This window comes from Mchenga conophoros, linkage group LG10, assembly GCF_057382185.1.
Source record: "Mchenga conophoros isolate Kocher_MC1m ecotype Shallow Benthic linkage group LG10, M_conophoros_male_GT1.1, whole genome shotgun sequence".
NCBI lineage: Eukaryota > Metazoa > Chordata > Actinopteri > Cichliformes > Cichlidae > Mchenga > Mchenga conophoros.
In genome coordinates, this window is record NC_140535.1 from 36,604,130 (window position 1) to 36,623,259 (window position 19,130).

The window sequence follows — 19,130 nt, forward strand, 5'->3', positions numbered from 1 at the left end:
AAATGACTGTCTTACTGCATCCACCTCAGCAGTGATGGCATGCTGTGAGAGACCCTGCTTATGCAGTTTAACAACCCAACCAAGTTCAAAAACAAAGGTTTTTTTGCCTTTGCCATCTGAAAGTCATGACAGTGTGACTACCTGACAGAAAAGGACAATGAATCCACATTTTTGCACAGATTTGGCCTTTTAAAGGCACGTGGTCCTAAACGTTTGATTTGCTGTAAAACAGCCTGTTTCAGTTTAAACGCTGTTTTCATTTTTTTTTTTTTTAAGTGACATCAGAAACAGCAGCATGTGACATCACGTGATGGCGGAGCTTCAGTTCATCCTTTGTCATCTTTTTTTTTTTAATAGGACAGGGGGAAAGAATGAAAGAAAGAGGGGGAGAGAAAGAAAGAAAACCAAAGGGGAGAAGAGACGGTGAGAAGGGGGGGAAGAGAGAAAAAAAAAAACAAACAACAAAAAAAAACTCCTGGGTCACCTGTATGGAGAAAAAAACCAAACAAACAAACAGAGGAGACAGCAAACAACAAAGAGCAACATAATAATAGAAAAAAAAAAGCACCATCACAATAAACTAGCTAGTCATAGATATCAATAGTTACTAAACGCTGTTTTCAACAAATAGCATACTCAAAAAATATTTTGTCTCTCTCCCACTTCTTCTTGTTGCATGTTGAAGCTCTACTTGGAACCTTGTTAAGATCCAACCATGCGAAATTTGAAAGACTACACGCCTTTGGAGCGGGATTCCCGACTGGGACGTCTGTATCCAGTAAGGTCCCCACATACTAAGCAGGCCTACCGCAGACATGAGTGAGACAGAGAAATATGAAGGCATGCCGGCTCGGATGTCACCCGGATCAACAAGGTCCGCGTCAGGTGTTGAGGAACCAGGGCACCCTGACGAGAAGTGGGCCACTGGAACAAGAAGGCATCGGTGGGCAAGAGATGAAAACAGGGCGTTGTTGGAATGCTACTACGCCAGTAACCCCGGCGGAAGGGGCTACATGAATACGATGAGGGACCTATGGATGCTTCAATACCCTATGGATGCTTCGATATCCACCATCCACATTGACGGCGAAACAACTAGTAGCTCAGTGTTCCAACATTCGAAAAAAGGGACTGCTCTCACAGCTAGAGACTGACGAGGTACAACACATGTGCTACGGCAAGGGGGAGCCAGGACGCCAGGTCAGGGGGGAGATATCATCACCCCCACACGAGATTGGGTACAAAGCCCCAAGTACGATCAGGCTGATTGGAGCCCACACCCAGTTTCACACCTTGGCTCAGGCGATTAGAGGATCATCAGGGGTCCTTTTGTCCCTCTGTGGGGGGAAACTCCCACTAGGTTTATATCTGGGACTCTCCACCATTTGACCTTAGAACTGAAGAAGCTTCTCGGATGAGAGGTGAAACGTCTTCAAGTAACTTAAAGAAGTCCAGATGCTTTTCTTTGCAAACTCCTTAGACTACGATGACCTGGATGACTGAGAACCTTCACAGACATCACAGTGGCAGATATCTAAGAAAGGGTCTCCAGTATGAAGAGTTGGACAGCACCAGGGCCCGACATGGTTCACGCCTACTGGCTAAAGAAGCTGACTGCACTCCACGAGCGTCTGGCAGCACAAATGAACCAGCTGCTAGTTAAGGAGAGACACCCGGAATGGCTAACCGAAGGTCGGACGGTCCTGATCCCCAAGGACCCCAAGAAGGGACCGGTCCCCTCCAACTACCGACCAATAACCTGCCTCAGTACTACATGGAAGCTCCTGTCAGGCATCATATCGGCTAAGATGAACAGGCACATGGGTCAATACATGAGCGGGACACAGAAAGGAATTGGCAAGAATACCAGAGGCGCAAAAAATTATATATATATATATATATATATATATATACACACACACATATATATATGTATATATACATATATATGTATATATATGTATATATACATATATATGATTAGAAGAGAACGGAACATGTTGGAGTTTTCTGCCCCATCTCAGCAGGAGCAGATAAACGGGGAGCCAAGGTCGTAGCTTAGGCGCCGTGTGAGAGAAAAGCATGTGAATGTTTAGGCTTTTATGATAAGGTGGGGGCACCAGAGGCTATAAGAGTTTGAGCAATGCTCCACCATTTTGAGATCTGAGGCTGTCTGCATACAGTGTCCATCTCCCACGTGTGTGATCATTAAAATCATCGTTTGACTTAACCCGGCCGGACCAGTGTTGTTATTGTGGTTTTTTCTCTTGTCTCCATCCCCAATTTTGAACTCGTAACAGCTTGGGGGCTCGTCCTGTGGTATTGGGGTGGAAGTTAGAGGTTTGGACGGTCCGAGGTTGTCGAACGGACAGGCACCAGCCAGTGGTCTGACGTGAGTGGGCATAAGCCGGCTTATCCAAAGGTAAGGCACTACCTGTTGAATTATTTCCAAAGTGTGCCAAATTGGACATGATTAAATTAAAAGTCTACTCACTGAAATTACTGGTCGAGGGTCTGTTTTGATTTTGATGAGGATCCCCGTGTGTGTTATGCAGTTAAAGCCGGTTAAGAGTATTTAATGAAGTTGAAAAAGAAATGCTGGGTTAGAGTCCCAAGGAATTGAGTTAAAGGCTCAAGTAGTTTGGTAGGGAATTGGCTAGGTATATTTTAGAAATTAGGCCAGAGGCTGTTCCAGAAGTAACAGATACTAGTTAATTGATTAGAAAAAAGTTATCTTTCTTCGGTTGGACCCGTTATGGTAAAATTTGTCAAAAATGGTTAGGTGGAAATTATTATAGGACAGCAGTCGGAAACTGCTAAGAAGCGCATAGCCCGGAGGTTACGCTCCCTCCTGGCCGTGGACGCGCGGTCTTGACCTGTCGGCGAACAGGGTTTGTTCAGTTTGGCTTATCTGTGGGGTACAGGGCATCCTGGAATAAGCTAGGAGTTAGAGTCTCCTCACCGTTTGAAATGGTGTGATGTGCTTTTTTGGACACAGTTAAATTGAGTTAGGGACTTTAGAAATTAGGCCAGAAACTGTTCTGGAGGAAACAGATACTGGGTAAGTGGCTGCAAAAAAGTTATCTTTCTTCGGTTGGACCCGTTATGGTAAAATTTGTCAAAATTGTGTAGGCGCTAAATCTGTCAGGCCTTGCAGTGATTATAAATATAAGACGTCTTTGTAATATAAAATAACAGAGCTTTGTGTGAGACTGTGTGTGACGTGCAGCTGCAGTGCTGCGAGCTATTTTTAGACGGTGTGTGAACATGCAAATGAATCAGCAGCTGTGGAAAAGACAGCAGCTAGGAGAGAATTAGAGGAGAAATTAAGAGAAGTTTTTAACTCATAAAATTGGGGCCAACAGACTTGTGGAGGTTGGGAAGGCGTCCGGAGCATCACAACAAAAAGGTGAAACAAAAACACACACAAGCAGAGAAATGTGAGAGAGAGGCACGTGTTAGAGGAATGCCTCGTTTGAAGAAAAGAAAAAAAAAAGTTAAATTAACCCACCTACAAACGCACATACACGCAATGAAGAAACAGCTTACACCCATGAACATGTGAAGATTTTCCAGCAAGTTTAAAGCAGCGAAACTTAACATACACCTGCCGTTAAATAATAAAGTTTATCCACTACTAACAAATAAACTCTCTGGGTTGCAGGACAACAACTTAACTTCAAAAAAGACACTGGTCTGACCAACCAGTGAAGACACAACAAATTTAGTGGTAAAAAGATTCAAATTGTGACATGTGTTCTGCTGATTGATTAATACAAGTGATTACTGAGTGAAAGAAAAGTCCATTTTTGTGCTTTTAAACATGATCTTAAGAATTTTAACATGTACCTGTGTTGTCCTGTCAGCTTGGCGGGTCATGAGTGGATTATATGGTGAGAAAAAACAAAAAGAGGGGGAGAGAAGGCTGACACAGGGCCTGGCCCCGTTGTTTCTCCCCTCTCTGAATAACGCAGCCAAAATAACATCATTTTCCTGTTCGTTCGTTTTTGTTTTGTGTTTGTTTTGTTTTTTCTCTTTATGCTTGATTACAGGCTGCTTTGTCGGCCCGGAAAGCCGAGGCTGACCCTGGACTCCTGCTCTCCCCTCTACCATCTTTGCTCTCTCCTCCACCATCTTTGATGTGACCCTGACCAAATGCTACAGCAGCTGGACCCACAACAACAACCTGAAAATGTCAACACTGCTGCAGGAAAACGATCTCGTGCAGCAGAGACGGAGAGCGTTAAATCCAAGGCCCGTTTCACTACACGGGGAGATTTCCAGACAGCTTCAGCTGACAGAGCTGTGACGGGCAGCAAAAAGGGCGTGCCAGAGACAGGAGGAGTAACTGAGGTCAGGAGGCACCTCGGAATGAACAAAAGCACCAGGAGAAAATAAGCTGAAGGCACAGGTGTCGGGGCTCGGCCAGGAGCTGACCTCTGAGAAGAGCCGAACAGCAAAGCTGTAGAAGGCCGTGGAGCAAAGCAAGGGAAACATCAATGGACTTCACTCTGACCTGTACGGAGAAGACTCTGAGGTTTCTGCCCTCGGTAAGAGCTCAAGGCATCAGAGCAGGAACTGAACATGGCTCAGGAGGAGCTGGCTGATAATAGAACCCATCAGGCTTGGAGTCCCAGACACAGGACTTGAAATAAAGCCGGAGCTTGCTGGAGCAGGAGGTCGCCAAACCTGATGAAAAGCTCCAACAGCATGAGCAAGCCCTGAAGGAGCTACAGAAGCAAAAGGGTCAAGTTAAGGAGGAGCGGAACAAGGAGAAGATGCAGGACACTGGAGAAAAGCACTGCCTCAATTGGGGCCAGAACCAGTATGGACAGAACTTTGAGAAGCAGCACCAACGGATGCAAACGGACTGAAAAGGAGGAGGGCAGGACCCAGGGCACGCTTCAGCCCGTGGTTTACCCAGAACACCAGAACAGGAAAGTGATGAACACAAACACACACATCTACATGCACCGACTCAGAATGAAGAGAAACACACATATGAACACATGCACTCATTGATTGAGTGAGAAATGACACACACACACCTGAAAAAATCGAAATGCTGATTCAATTCACTGAGAAGTGATCCACACACACACACGCTGATGCAATGAAGAATGCTTTACTAACAAATGCTGCACACAAACATCCAAATACGGAGTCGGTTACAACAACAAGAAGCCATTGATTGTTTATTGGTTAAATGCATTTCATGCCACACAGAGGGCATCTGTGTAGATTTAGGGGACAAGGTCACAACAGTGTGGTTGTGAAAACAATGTCTGTGCGTGATGTCTGTTTATGGCTTAAGGCCTCCACTGAATTGTTTACTGTGCTTCACACAGCAACGCATTTGTGTGCAACCAGTGTCCACTATTAAGTTAAGTCAATCCAACATGTTTTTGTCAGTGCAAAAAGGAGTTACGGTACCGGTATGCTTACACAATATTGTCCCGGGAGGGAGAAAAACTTTCTGGTGGAGCTTTGGTTGATTTTTGGGTTTTGTTTGACACTAGGTTGATTTTATCAGTGAGGTTTGGATTGTTTTCTTTCTCTAAGAGAGAGAAGGATGGTTTTATGCTTGGACATGTTTGCAATGGGCCCCAGTATCTGTTATTATATGAGTGTTTTATTGGCTACGTTTGTTTTTGCTTTTGTTACAGTGCACTGAGATAAGAACATCTGAGAGGTGTGATCCACCGGTGGTGATATTTTGGTATTTTGTGAGTTCCTGATTTAACAAATCGGCTCTTTAATCCAGGCCTGAGAGATTGAACTTTAAAGCGCTATAAAATATTCTTATTGAAAACAGTCGCAAAGTATTTTTCTCCATGTTTATAATGGGCTTGGGAGAAATTCACTTATATGGGACACTGATCGAATGAGAAGTGCTGAGCCTAAAAGGATTGCAGCGAGTCAATCCAGTCAAAAAACAAGGAACTGTTTCCTTTAAAATGATGACGTCATCTTGCTGGTGATGGAGGCTCGAATAGGCTGCGCGTGAGACTCCATTATCAGCAACTTCTGGTATGAATGTGTGTGGATGTATGCATGTGACTGGACTGTGACGGACTGACGACTAAACGTTTTAACTGACTTGATACTGAGACAAAAACGGTGCCGACTTTAGGATTAGTGAATGTCCACAACAATTCACCCAGCCTGTAGAAGAAGGGTGGAGGTTTTGTCTTGCTTTGTTTTGTCTGCAAGAACAGAAGAATGACAGAGACTAAAGGGGGAGGCTGTAGCTTCACAGGAGTGTGAGCTGCAGACTGAACCCTTTGGTTGCTAATTTTGAGTTACTGATGTTTGCATTAAGGAAATTGTGTTTTAGTAGCTGTGTTTTAATTAAGGTATCACATTATATTGTTGGGAATGTTAAATGCTAAAGTGAAGAAAAGGTTTGATTTCACTCATGACTGAACATGTTATTATTAACCATAGTGGGTCACTATAGAGAGTCAATTAACTTTTATAGAGGTAAAAAAAATAAATTAAAAAAACCCTCTAACGAGGTCTATGAATAACAGGGGAATGATAGACAGCCACACTCAAAATGGAGATATGTAATGATAAACACTGGTCCCCGTCTTTTGGGTGCTTTCTTGAAATAGTCTGCAATTTAAAAGTAAGATAGAATAACAGGGGCATGTGCTGAGGGGTGGTGCTGCACAAGAACAAGAGTAAAATAAAGAAAATATTGTTTTTAGCTTTGAGAAGTTCAAATTAAAATCTACCATTACACTCAGAGGATCAATATGAAGTTCGATATATGCTAATTTTGAATGAAGTACATGACTGCTGACTGTTCTGTCCTGAGCTTTTGTTTTTACAGCACCCGCTTGACCACACCAACAGTTTCTCGCCACCGAAAAGGGGTACTTGCAAAGAATAGGGAGGAACATCATCAAAACTGGGAAAGGTAAGCCCCAAAGGGGGTGATAACGCCATAACTTTCACTTATGGTCAAATTTTCAAAATTTGACCCCAAACTTGAAAAATTCTTCAAACATTTAGAGACAGAGTGGAGGTTTAGATAAGCATAATGTCACAAACCACATAAGGATGGAGCATTTGAATCGATAAGATGGTGAATTGATACGCAGCAAAATGTTGATCATGTTGATTATGTTTATTCCAGTGTGCAGAGCAAGGTTATTATTATTATTATTAAAGAAAACAAATGAAATAACGAAAACTAGAAGTGGAAAAACATTTGCGTTAACGGAAATAAAATTAAAACAAAAAGGAAAACTAACTAAAACTGTAATCAATGTTCACAAAACTAACTAAAATTGACTGGATTTATAGCAAAATGTGTTTAGTTTCATTGATGTGTGCGTGTCCTGCAATAGAAGTCAATGTTACGGGAGTGATGAGTAAGAGAACCCAGACGCGGATCGCTCGTTAAGATTGAACAGTGTCTTTATTTACAGTGAAGCAAATCCAAAGTAATCCATAGTGCTAAGTCCCTTCCGTGCTCCCCTCGTGTGTCCATACAACTTTCGTAAACAGTGACGTCTCTCCTCTCGTATCTCCGTCTCACTCGTAGCCTGGAAAAAGGCAAACAGATGCGGTTAGCCTCCCTCCGCTATCAAACGTTTGTCTAACACTCGCTGAATTCGAGTCACTACCCGGCTTGGTGGAATACTCCAGCGCTGTCTGTCACTCAGCCACATCATTAAATAGTTCTGTCACAATGGTGGATGACTGGCAGCAGCTGGCGAGGAATCAGTTGCAGGTGGGACCACTCAGAGTGGCGGAACTTCCGGGTCGGACATCTCCCGTTGCTACGCAACCGCGTAACAACTACAACGGAGACAAAAACAGAGCGGGAGAACAAACACACACACACACACACACAGGTCGCCGGTCGGGGCACCGTCGAACCTGACAGTACCCCCCCTCTAATGGGAGCCTCCCGGCGACCCAGCAAACTTATCAGGGTGCCTGCGGCGGAAGTCTCTCACCATGGCAGCATCGAGAACCGCGGACCGCGGCACCCAAGAACGCTCTTCCGGACCGTACCCCTCCCAGTCCACCAAAAACTGAAAGCCCCTACCGCGGCGCCGGGCATCCAATATCCGCGATACGGAATACGCCGGCGAGCCGTCGATAATCCGGGCGGGTGGCGGGGGCCCGGAGGGCGGGCACAAAGGGCTGGTCCGGACAGGCCTCACCTGGGACACATGAAAGACATTGTGAATTCTCATGGAACGGGGAAGAGACAAACGTACAGTCACAGGATTCAACACGGCCAGGATGGGGAAGGGCCCGATAAAGCGTGGAGCCAGCTTCCTAGACTCGACCCTCAGAGGAACATATTTCGCAGACAGCCATACCTGTTGCCCGACCTGGTATGCAGGGGCCGGAGCACGGCGGCGATCTGCAAGTCTCTTGTTCTGCTCAGCGGTCCTCAAGAGGGCGGCCCGGGTGGCGCGCCATGCCCGCCGGCAGCGCCGCAGGTGGTGCTGGACTGAAGGAACTGACAATTCCCCCTCCGACACAGAGAGAAGCGGGGGCTGATACCCCAGGGAGGCCTCAAACGGGGAAACCCCAGTAGCCGCCGACGTGCTAGCATTATGGGCATATTCGACCCACGCCAGTTGATCGCTCCATGATGACTGGTTCGAAGAGACCACACAACGCAGCATCGCTTCGAGCTCTTGATTAGCCCGTTCCGCTTGCCCGTTGGTTTGAGGGTGGAAGCCGGACGACAAGCTGGCCTGGGCCCCCAGTTCCTTACAAAACTCCTTCCACACTCGCGACGTGAATTGGGGACCCCGATCGGACACGATATCTTGGGGAACCCCATGGAGACGGAACACCTGCTGCGTGAGAATCTTGGCAGTATCCAGGGCCGAAGGGAGTTTCGGCAGAGCAACGAAATGAACAGCCTTCGAGAAGCGATCGATCACGGTCAAGATGACTGTGTGACCCGAGGAGGGGGGAAGACCGGTAACAAAGTCCAGTGCAATATGAGACCACGGGCGGCTGGGCACAGGCAATGGACGAAGGAGGCCAGCAGGGGGTGAACAGGAGACCTTGTTCCGGGCACAAACGGGGCAAGCGGCCACATACTCCTGAGCGTCCTTCCCTAGAGTCGGCCACCAAAACAAACGTTGCAGAAAGGCGATGGTGCGGTTTTTACCCGGGTGGCAGGCAAACTTGGCCGTATGGACCCAGTGAAGGACCTTACTTCGGACCGCCGTGGGAACAAACATCCTCCCATCGGGCCCAGTGCCCGGATCAGGTTCCGACCGCTGGGCAGCCTTAATAACCCGCTCTATGTCCCAGGTCAGAGCCCCCATGAAGCACGAGGATGGCAGAATGGGTCTCTCCTTCTCGTCTGGGTCGAGATCCGGGGAAAATTGGCGCGATAAAGCATCTGCTTTAAGATTGCGGGAGCCAGGTCTGTAAGAGATGGTCAAGTTAAACCGAGTGAAAAACAGAGCCCACCTGGCCTGCCGGGCATTCAGTCTTTTGGCCGCTTGGAGGTAGGTCAAGTTCTTGTGGTCTGTCCAGATAACCACCGGATGCTCGCTGCCTTCGAGCCAATGTCGCCACTCTTCAAGCGCCAACTTAATGGCGAGGAGCTCCCGGTCTCCAACGTCGTAATTGCACTCTGCAGGAGATAAGCGACGGGAGAAAAAGGCACATGGGTGTAATTTTGCATTCACTCGTTGGGATAGTATCGCCCCCACACCTGCGTCTGAAGCATCCACCTCCACAAAAAAAGGTTGACTGATGTCTGCCTGTACCAACACCGGAGCTGAGGAAAAGAGGTGCTTGAGTCTCACAAAAGCCCGTTCAGCGCCGGGAGACCACTGGAATGGCTGCTTAGGAGAGGTTAGGTTGGTGAGAGGCAAGGCGACCTGACTGAAATTGCGGATAAACCGTCGATAGAAGTTGGCAAATCCCAGAAACTTCTGCAGCTGCTTACGGTTCTTGGGTTCAGGCCATTCCACCACTGCCCTCACTTTGGCCGGATCTGCCCGCAGCCGTCCCTCCTCGATGACGAACCCCAAAAAGGAGACTGTCTGCACGTGAAACTCACACTTCTCTGCCTTTACAAACAGCCGGTTCTCCAACAGGCGCTGCAACACCATTCTCACGTGCTTGACATGGTCAGCTGGGTTCCGAGAAAACACAAGGATGTCGTCTAGATAAACGAAAACACAATGATTAATGAAGTCCCGTAAAACATCATTTATCATGGCTTGGAAGACCGCCGGAGCATTCGTGAGCCCGAAAGGCATCACCAAATATTCAAAATGCCCACGATGCGTGTTGAACGCCGTCTTCCACTCATCCCCCGGGCGGATTCTCACCAGATGATAAGCACTGCGGAGGTCCAGTTTAGAAAAGATGGCAGCCCCCTGAAGGAGTTCAAAAGCAGAGGTGAGTAAAGGAAGCGGGTATTTGTTCTTAATGGTTATCTTGTTAAGACCTCGAAAGTCAATGCAGGGGCGGAGCGTTTTGTCTTTCTTCTCAACGAAGAAGAAACCTGCCGCGAGAGGAGAGGTGGACTGCCGAATTATCCCGGCCGCCAGCGAGTCGGTGATGTAGCCCTCCATTACCTCTCGCTCTGATTTCGAAATACTGTATAGACGGCTTGTGGGCAAGGGAGCGCCGGGTAGCAAGTCTATCCCACAATCGTACGGACGATGGGGGGGAAGAGACTGGGCCTTTTCTTTACTGAACACCTGGGCTAGGTCATGATATTCAGCTGGAACTGCAGTCAAATCGGGAGGAGCGTCAGGTGAAGATGGGCTAGTGGACGTCTGGCTAACTGTAGCAGAACGTAAACACTGTTCATGACACTTAGGACTCCACCCAGTTATCCTGCTGTTCTCCCAATCGATCTGCGGGTTATGGCGTTCGAGCCAGGGGTAGCCCAAAACTAGCGGAGTGTGAGGAGCCTTGAACAGAAACAGGCTGATTCGTTCAACATGGTTTCCGGAAAGAGAAAGAGTCAAATCAGTAGTGCGATGTGTTATACTGGCCAAGGGGGCACCATTCAGCGCCGCCACCTGGAGGACCTCAGGTAAGGGTTCAACAGGTATGCCCAACGTCTGGGCCAGGGCTTCGTCAATAAAACTTTGTTCGGCCCCCGAATCGATTAAAGCACTACATGGGTGAATACAGGACTGGAAAATCAATTTGGCAGGACAGCTGAGGTGGGGCAAGATGTTTGCGGTAACGCCCGTCAGTATGCCCACGGCTACTGACGAGCAGCGTCTTTTCCCGACTCTGGGCATTTATCAGAAAAGTGTCCTCTCTTTCCGCAAGTGAAACACTCACCCCCCTGAGGTCTTCTCCGTCGGGCCACAGACCTAAAGCTGGCTCGACCGATCTGCATGGGCTGCTCCTCCTCCAACGGCTGTTCCTCCCACTCCCGTCTCCACTCGAGAGAGGGCCCTGCCGAGGTTTTGCTGCCGCCCGCTGGTCGCCGTCCAAACTCACGCCTATGCTCATCCAACTGAATGCACACATTCACCAAAGCACTGAGCGACTTAGGCAGTTCTCTTGAGGCCAACTCACGTTTTAGATTTTCGTTCAGGCCGTTTATGAAAGCCCCTCGTAGTGCATTTTCTTGCCAGCCGGTCTCTTCGGCCAAAATCCAGAAGTCAATCGAGAAGTCCGCTACACTCCTCCATCCTTGTTTCAGGGAAAACATGCGATGTGCTGCGCTGTCGGCGCTGGAGCCTTTGTCAAAAACACAACGAAATTTGCACAAAAAATCTTCATAAGAGATAGCAGGTTGCATGCTTACCACGGCCTGGGCCCATTGTAAAGCGCGTCCAGTCATTGATTCCACCATTAACCCCACCTTGGCTCCATCTGAGAAATAAGACCGAGGCTGTTCTCTAAAAATGAACGAACATTGTGTTAAGAACCCGCGGCTCTTATCCAGATCCCCACTAAACTTCTCCGGGGCCGGCAGCGGATGCTCGCGCTGCGGTGTGGGAGGGGAAGGAGGCAGAGGAGTAGCCGCGGCTGTGCTGAGAGACGGCCCGGGCGACGGAGCATTAGCTGCAGCCCCAGGGGGAGTTAGCAAAATCCCTTTTAATTCAGCAACCAGCTGCCGTAACACAGTTTGTTCTTCAACAACATGTTTCATCATTCTTTCATGGCGTTCCAACATCTCACCTTGAATCGAGAGTTCTCGCAGAATCGGAGCGGCGTCCGCTGGGTCCATGTAAGTGGCTGGAGTATTCTGTTACGGGAGTGATGAGTAAGAGAACCCAGACGCGGATCGCTCGTTAAGATTGAACAGTGTCTTTATTTACAGTGAAGCAAATCCAAAGTAATCCATAGTGCTAAGTCCCTTCCGTGCTCCCCTCGTGTGTCCATACAACTTTCGTAAACAGTGACGTCTCTCCTCTCGTATCTCCGTCTCACTCGTAGCCTGGAAAAAGGCAAACAGATGCGGTTAGCCTCCCTCCGCTATCAAACGTTTGTCTAACACTCGCTGAATTCGAGTCACTACCCGGCTTGGTGGAATACTCCAGCGCTGTCTGTCACTCAGCCACATCATTAAATAGTTCTGTCACAATGGTGGATGACTGGCAGCAGCTGGCGAGGAATCAGTTGCAGGTGGGACCACTCAGAGTGGCGGAACTTCCGGGTCGGACATCTCCCGTTGCTACGCAACCGCGTAACAACTACAACGGAGACAAAAACAGAGCGGGAGAACAAACACACACACACACACACACAGGTCGCCGGTCGGGGCACCGTCGAACCTGACAGTCAAGGCAGTACGTTAGTCGAGTCGTCTGTGTTGCTGCTCCGTCCACGCGCAGAAATCATGTCAGGAAAAGTCGGGAGAAAGCGCCAGAGTCCAATTTAGGATTACTTTGAATAGGACTGTTTTTTAGAGATAGCAAGAGTCTGGCAGTGGAAAGAGACACAATGTCCTCCTGAGACCCAGGGAGGAAGAAAATAGGAAAAAAAGAAAAGTATTTTCATTTTGTCTTTTTCTTTTTTCTTTCAGATAAATCAAGTGTTGGGACGGTAAAAAAAAAAAACACACTACAAAAACAAAATTGTTTTTAACTAACTTTATTTAAATTTTACAACATGTGCACCACAGTGCACAAGGGGAGTTCATTGATCACGAATGTGAAACTAACAAAATTCAAGAGCTATTTAAGAAAATTAAATGCTCCACTGAAATTTGTAAGCAGGATATTAAAACTTATTTATATAACAATATCATAAAAATGTAGATCAGGGATCAACTTAGAAGTCACTGACACTTCACTAGCTGTAAGTCATTGGTTCAGGAACAAGTGATTGCACTGGGCTTTCTATTTCACAAAAGTCAATTCATTTATGATATCTGAGGAAGTACTGTGATTTTATTTGGAGACACAAAGGAACATTTGGCACTTCCCACATCTCACATATGTTTTACTGTTGCACCCAACCATTCTACAACTGAAATGCCTTGGACTGTTAACCATTTCAGGCAAGTGGAGTGAACCATATTTTGCTACACTCTCATCTGGTTGGGGCCTCCTTTTCTTGATCTTTGGAGAGAAGTCTTCATTACTGGTATTAGTCACGTCTTGTTCACATGTTTGTCCCTGGTTTCTCAGCCAACAGGAGCTTGAACCCCAGATACTGGGAGTTCTTTTCACACATTGAGAGCACTGATAACTTTTAGCAACGACGTGATCTTGTAGTAACAATCAGGTGTCATGGATTCAGCTATAATTGTGACTCTTATTTTTTACTTTACTGGAAATCATTTCTGCATTTTACCCATATTTTATTTTTAACTCAAAATAAAAAATTCCAGATTCTCCTACATGTTGGTTTCGGACCAGGTGGGACGACAGATTCCAGGTGGCCCTGTGTTTTTCTCCATTACATCTGCCACTGCAGATAATCTTTGTGTGGCTCCTCCTGGGTTCTCACCCTCTCCTATCTGGCTCACATGGCTCTCATCTTCTGAAAAATCTATGTTTGAATCTCGCTCAATTATTCTGTTGAGAATTCTCTCCGCCTTTGTCAAAGAGTTGTCTACTAGGAAACAGTGAAATAAATATAAGTACAAAGTCCCAACGTGCACTAGAGCACACATTAATAAATTAGTCATTTCCTCTGTCAAACACAATGAGCCTAATTCTTAAAGACCCCTCAAATTATTTACTAGATGTTTATTTTTGAAAATTAATAAAAATCTGAGTTTAACAAAACATTTTAAATGTAAATATCAAGCTTACCTTTCTTTCTTCCATAAAATGTGCTTGTGGGCACGCCAGCCATTTTGAAAAGGTGGGAAAAACAATTGGCAAGGCCACACCCCCACACATGTGATATACATATAAGGTTAAAGGTACTGTTGTCCTCTCTAAGAAACATCAGGACTTAGAGGAGTGGCAAGTAGAGTATGAGAGCTACAAGCAAAAACTAAATGTGTACTACAGTGCGCAAAAATGAATTACTGGGTCATCAGGGGGTTATGAGGGACATTTATAAAATTAAAAATCCCACAAACCTTGAAGTGCACTTGAAAAGCTCACACAAGAAGGTTAACCTAGCTTATCTTGAAGAGCTCATCAGGGGGAGCACACTCCCCCTCCTTGAAGAGCTCCCCCACTTAACCAGCATCCCCAGAAAACAGCTAACCCCAGATAAGGCAGCGTGATGCATCCCAAGACAACAGGACTGGGACATCTACATAACTGTGTGAGTCAATCGCCTTCAAAAAGTTTATCAATTCACTTGAACCAAAATTAGGAACACCCGGTGCTGCAAGAGTTAATAGTCTCAATACCCAAGGATAAGCGGAAGAGCATGACTGATATAATGGAACTGGGATTTGGTGACACTTAATTTTTGCAAAACAAAACTAAAACTATAACTGAAACTAATCAAAACTAAACTGAAATTAAGGATTTTCAGAAAATAAAAACTAGACTAAACTATCAAAGAATTGGTAAAAACTGATTACAACTGGTAAAAATTGAAAATCTGGAGTCGAAACTAAATAAAAATAAAACTAATGAAGATGGCAAAACGTTTAAAACCCTGGTGCAGAGATTGGCAAATCTGACCAGGAAACGTTATAAAATAGATTGTCGGAACAGTCAGCGTTAAAGTCAATTTGACAGTCCAGACTAAGATGGCGTTGAACATCTTCAGGGCGGAAAAGGGTTGGTGTGACCAAGGTGTGGTTTGGCTTGTGGTATGTATATTTTGAGATCATATGGCTCTGGAGGGACCAGTTACCAGGGCATGGAAGGAGGACAGACTCATTGACTGAGGAGAAGGAATTTTCTGGGATTGGAGATCCTCTGGGTGAGTGGTTGACTGAAAGCATGTATAAAATAAAAGCTATCTGTTGTTATTGATTGGTAATAGATTGATAATTGGCCACATTTACAGCTGTATTGACTTGTTGTGGACGTAGTCGACTTCAGGTTTAAGCACTCTAATCAACAGGTTGAAAATAGTGACATTAAAGGAAGAGCATGCAGCGCCACCCTGTCAGACGCCAGTGACGGTGGGGCTCACTGATGAATCAGGTGACTCATGGCTGATTCATGACTAAGATCCCCTGCTGTGGTCAGTGAGGGGAAAACAGGGGCAAATAAAATTTAAAAGAGGCATTTATAAACGTTTATGTGTCAAGTTAAACGGGATAAAAGGGGGTGTTCTCACTCTTATTTTAGCATCAGCATTATTATTGCATCAGAATCATATAACAAGCATTGCATTAAACATTTATTGAAGCTTTTGACATTGTACTAACATTTGTGTTCCAGTGATTGTTATAACCGCAGGTTAATCTTCTTTCTTAATCGTATATTCACAGGTGTCAGGATAATCATACGATCTTCTATTGCAGGTGTAACCATGATCATTTTCAGACATACTGCAGTTTGTTGCTCATTATAGAGTTGTGCTCAAGTTAATGAGGGTTAAAAGCTACAGTAAACGCGATGTTTGGCTGATCTATGGTGTGGAGTGACTTCGAGCATAGAAGGCCGCACGCGCTTACATAACACTGATATCATGTTATTCTTTGTGATTTTTATTCAATTATGTCTTTAGTTTTAAGTAGTGGTAGTTAATTAAACGATATTCATTTAAGATCATATTCTTGAGTCAGAGCATCACACGCAGATCAACTTAACAACCTGGGAGACCTTGTAGCTGCAATATTGTGTCTCCATAAGGGACAGTAGGTGGAAGCAAACACATGATTTTTGGGGGGCAAATGTGAGGATTAAAAATGGCTAATTTGTTTTTGATGTCTTTTCTTAATATGAGCGGTTTTAGTAATTTTCAAACACACCTTGCAAATGTGCTTATAATGAGTTGGCACTCGGCCTTTTGAAGGTCAGAAGCTTCGTTCGGCGTGATGGTCCAGACTGATAAAGTGTAGGAAATGCCTTGAGTGCAGAGGGCTAAATGCAAACAAGCTTACACACACATAGGATATGATTAGAATAAGTCCCTGGGACATTCTGAATGTTTTAGACCAATTCTGAATCACTAGAAGGTCAGTAGATAACAACATTAGATTATTAGGGTTAGGAAGAGAGGTGTTTTGGTTTTCTGTCTCTTACAGAGAAAGGAACAGACACCAGACGAGGCCACAGAGATACGAGGATCCTTCGCAGCAGAGACAGACACAGTGACTGCCGAGACACCAACTGGGTCCAAGGGTCATGGCGTTTGGGCTCCAGCTAGTCACCTCAAAAGGATGGATCCCATAAACACAGCAATAACCATGAAGGGGTTGGCGGAAATCCGGGAACACCAGACCAACGAGGTTCGAGAGGCTCTTGGGCAAAAGGGGGACACCTTCCTGATCTTTTTCTGGAGGATACACAGATCGTTGTTTGAAATCAGGGCAGAATAATCCCCTGATCTGTGCCACGACTGAAGGGTTGTCTAACCCCTGAGGTTGAAGAAAGAAGAGCAGAGGATCACCCAACTGGACGACACTGGTAGCTGCAGCAATAAAATAAAGGCTAAAAGCTCCTTGGACAGAGGTTCTAGTCTGAGTACGTCTGAAGGGTATAAGGTAGCACCAAATAAAGCTGTGGGAGAACTGGGGAGTGTCATCTGTACCTGCCATTGTTGGAATAATAGTTTTTCTTACATCTGAACTGCGCAAACACAGAGGTCATCTCACATGTGGTTCGCCCATCAGGGGGACAAAGGGCCTCAGGAGTGAGAAGAGAGGAACCCGGCCACACTGGATTATAGGGTGTAGGTGAGCTCTTTAGAATAAAGAGCTCATCAGGGGGAGTGTGAGATTATAATATTATTTTATGCCATGTTAGACCCCTAATTAAAGATTGTGAATTATTATGTAGTTTTAGTTGGCATTATTCTCCTGAATTAGAAGAAGCTGATAACTATTGCATTAGTTAAACTGATTTGCATTACATTAGACTCCTGATTTATTGTGGATGAATGATATTGTTTTATGATGTTATAAGAAATACTGTTTGCAGAAAGTCATCGCCTTATTTGTCTGATTAGAAGAGAACATGCTGGAGTTTTCTGCCCCATCTCAGCAGGAGCAGATAAACGGGGAGCCAAGGTCGTAGCTTAGGCGCCGTGTGAGAGAAAGCATGTGAATGTTTAGGCTTTTATGATAAGGTGGGAGAACCAGAGGCTATAAGAGTTTGATTAATGCTCCACCATTTTGAGATCTGAGGCTGTCTGCATACAGTGTCCATCTCCCACGTGTGTGATCATTAAAATCATCGTTTGACTTAACCCGGCCGGACCAGTGTTGTTATTGTGGTTTTTTCTCTTGTCTCCATCCCCAATCCACACACACACACATATACATACATATATATATATACATATATACAGTGCACACAACTCATACAGGTGTAGTGCCACATATATTAGATAGGTCCTTGTTTGCCTGTTATTTATGACATCATTATCCATTTCCGGGTCCAAATGATCCTTCAGTTTTCCAAATCAAGCAAAAACTGGGAGTCAGAAGCATCCAGACCGTTTCAGCTACAGTAAAACGATCAGTGTGGACGTGTCACAGTTTCCTCAAGTCAGCCAACCAGCTCGCTTCCTGTTTATCTGTCAGAATCCGCCCAGTAAACCTGTTCCCCTGGAGACCAACTATAAACATCTTATGTTCACGTCATCTACAGCCACTCAAACCAACCACCGCAAAATAGCAACTTTAATTACCGTCCAGAAAGCAGTGATTCATTTCATTCTGATTATTTATTCATTAAAAATATTTTTTGTGCTTTTTTACATCTTTTAATCAGCTTTTCTTTATTTAACAGTTTTCTGTATAGAAGAGGAACTATCTGACTTCTGTGGGAGTCTCGTTCTCGGATAGCGTGCAACAACTCAACATTAAATACCAACAGCAACCTCAACTTCCTGTTTAACACATGGATGCAGCTACAGCTGTTCTTACCTGAGAGTTCAGCCTCAGGTCAGGACCGCTTACGAAACCTGAAGGTAGCGCTGCATAAGACATGTAAAAACATGACAGCAACTTTTAACTAATATAAAAATAAAACTTTAACGTGGCCCGTGATCAAAAATGACTGATCAGTAGAATATGAACTTTAATGGACTGAAATTGAAGGAGTAGACTGACAGAGATTCCTAAGCACTGACTTGGAAAACATCAAAGCTGCAGCAGATATGACCATGTAGATGTTAGCATTCACAAGAAAGATAAAAATGATTGGAGTCATTTTCCAAATTATTAGAAAAGCCAAAATCAGTGACCTGCGCAGGAGACTAAAAATCAATGTGATAAAGTTTTACTTACAAGAATCTCAACCCTGAGCTCAAAGACTGCAATCCTTGCAGAGAGTCAAATCTTCTTCATGTGCCGAGTTCTTCCGCCGGTGCTCATGTACAGCAGGCTGCAGAGGGCAGGGGGAGGACAGGGGGAGGGCCGGGGGAGTGCCTCCAGTCCGTTGTGTTAACTCACATTATTCCCACGTGATTTACAGGAAACTGAGCCAAGGCTATACTGGGCTCATGAGCTATGGATAAACTGTGGGGGAAATAAACAGCTCCACCCAGCTCTGTTATCAACTCTGAGGACATGGTGATTAAGCCTTATCTGAACATGAAACCTGCTCCTCAGACAT

The 19,130-nt window shown here is 45.4% G+C and overlaps 1 protein-coding gene across 2 annotated transcripts in view; it reads right to left on the reverse strand.

Moving 5' to 3' along the window:
• Positions 1-18,897, reverse strand: part of LOC146566444 (uncharacterized) — a 33,668-nt gene extending 14,771 nt beyond the window's left edge. Inside the window, exon 1 of one of the 2 annotated variants that reach the window (XM_085290124.1) lies at positions 18,803-18,897. The gene's annotated coding sequence lies outside the window, so the exon portion shown is untranslated. Of the gene's footprint in view, positions 1-18,439; positions 18,490-18,802 lie in introns of those variants that run through there. The other variant, XM_085290125.1, reaches the window with a different exon arrangement.
• Between the last annotated feature and the right edge of the window lie 233 nt (positions 18,898-19,130).